This window comes from Triticum urartu, chromosome 5A, assembly GCF_056163025.1.
Source record: "Triticum urartu cultivar PI428250 chromosome 5A, HENAU_Tu73, whole genome shotgun sequence".
Classification (NCBI taxonomy): Eukaryota; Viridiplantae; Streptophyta; class Magnoliopsida; order Poales; family Poaceae; genus Triticum; species Triticum urartu.
The window spans coordinates 151,545,595-151,547,651 of NC_141877.1; the positions used below are offsets into that span (position 1 = coordinate 151,545,595).

At 52.6% G+C, this 2,057-nt stretch overlaps 1 pseudogene; it reads right to left on the minus strand.

Moving 5' to 3' along the window:
* Positions 1 to 654: 654 nt before the first annotated feature.
* Positions 655 to 1,764, minus strand: LOC147970644 (uncharacterized; annotated as a pseudogene).
* Positions 1,765 to 2,057: the final 293 nt, after the last annotated feature.

Here is a 2,057-nt window from a genome sequence, read left to right on the forward strand (position 1 = left end):
AACAAGTTCAAATCAACCTAGGGCCTAATGTTGGGGATATGACTATCATATATGACCCGCCCAGGAGGGGCCGAGTCATCCATTATTGGTGGTTCATTTAAATGAAGCCCAAGAGTATATTAAAGATGGCGATTCATAGATAGGCTTGTTAAAAGGCCCAAATCCAGAGGCAACTTAAGGCCCGTAAGTATAAACCGCCATGCATATGTAAACTTGTATTGTAAGGCATGCAAGATAAGTCACCGAGCCGGACACGTTTGTATGAGCTGGCCGGGACTTTGTAGGCCATAGGGCATCAACCCATGTATATAAGGGGACGACCCGGCAGCGGTTTAGGGCAAGAAATAACAGGTCGAAAGCCAGGCAAAGCGTGTTTGCTCCCTGGCAATTGAAACCCTAGCAATACCACCTCAAACTAGAGTAGGCCTTTACCTTTACCGCAAGGGGCCAAACTAGTATAAACTCTCCGTGTCCTTTGTCCCATTTAACCCCTTTAAGCTAACCTCGTCGCAATGGCTCCACAACTAAGTCCTTCCATGAGGACATCTACCATGACACTTCCACGACAAGATCTAAACACAAGACATGCACAATGTTCTATTACATGGCAGCACGACGACGCGAATGGTTCAGGGCCGTGCTTAGTGGCCTTTTTCAAGCCCTGGGTATGGAGAGGACCTTGTCGGTGAAGGGGACAACTTTCTCTTTGGCAATGGATACATTGGCACCTACCGAAAGCCTCTTAAAGCCATCAGAGAGGTTAAGATCGGGATGGCGATAGGCGAGGTTGCTCAGGACCATGAAGAGGGCGTTGCAGGCAAGCTTTCGAGACTCTCTTGCGAAGCGAGCGACTCTTCCTTCCTTGTGTGTCTTCAGCCCTTCGATCAACCTGTCAAAGAAGAGCGCTAGCTTGACATTTGGGACCTCGTGTTTGCTGATTGAGAAGGCTAGGCTCTCCATGCCCATCGATGCGATCTGGGCGGTGAGGCGTTTGGCAATGTCGACTAGGCTCTTGATCCAAAGGTCGCGCTGCTGGACTTGGTTCGCCAATTTGTCCTCCACATCCTTCCGGAGGATCCTTGTGTTTTCCAAGTCCTTCATTAGCTGCTTCTCGCGGACCCCACCAGACTCGATCATGCTCTCCAGGGTGCCAAGCCTTGCCTTCATGTCAGTAATGGTGCCATTGGTAGTCTCAAGGTCTTGGCTCTTGGAAGAGAGCTGTGGTTGCGCGTGCTTCAGAGGAATCCCAGCCTTCTGAGCTTCCTCCTTGAGAGCCGCAACTTCCATGGCACTCCCAGTGAGGTCCTCCATCAGCTTGGACACCTATTGATCAAGATCATCCTTGGCAATGGATGCAGCAGCTAGGTCATCGGCAACCTTCCTCAGCTAGGTGGCGGAGTCAATTGAGAGCACATCGAGGGTCGCCTTGTGCTTGTCCTCCAGCTGCTTGGTGCATTGCTGGACAAGGGCCTCCAGTTCCTCATCCTTGCTGCAAAGGGTGGCCTCGAGGTTCTCTTCCCAGGAAGAGATGTCCTTCTCCCTGGCGTTCAAGAGCGCCGTGCACTCCGCCAGACGGGCCTCTCGGGTAGCGACGTCCTCCTTCGCCATGCTGATCGTCTCCTATTGCCGCAGAAGGACTTGGAACTACTTGCCATGCCACTCGTGCGGCTCTCTACCCTTGTCCCTCAGCTTCTGGTCCATGCTGTTGGCAGAATTGCGCTGCTCCTTGAGTGCATGCCACTTTTGGCCGTACTGGTTCTGCATTTCCTTGATACGTGCTGCCATTGACTCCAGGAAGGATAGGTCCATGACTGTGTTAACAGAGTCATCGGCTTCTCCAACTTGCTTTGACAATGGCACCATTATACGCTGGATCTCCTCATCAAGCTCTGCGCTGGCTGCTGCCGAAGAACCGAGGGCTCCGAGACCGGGTTGGGCAAGCACCAACTCTAGTTGGCTCGAAGATGGCTGCGGGGTCCCAGCCGAGGTGCCAAACGAGGGAAGGGGGCTCATGGTTTGAAGGGGGATTTTCTCTTGAACCATCACCCCTGATCCTG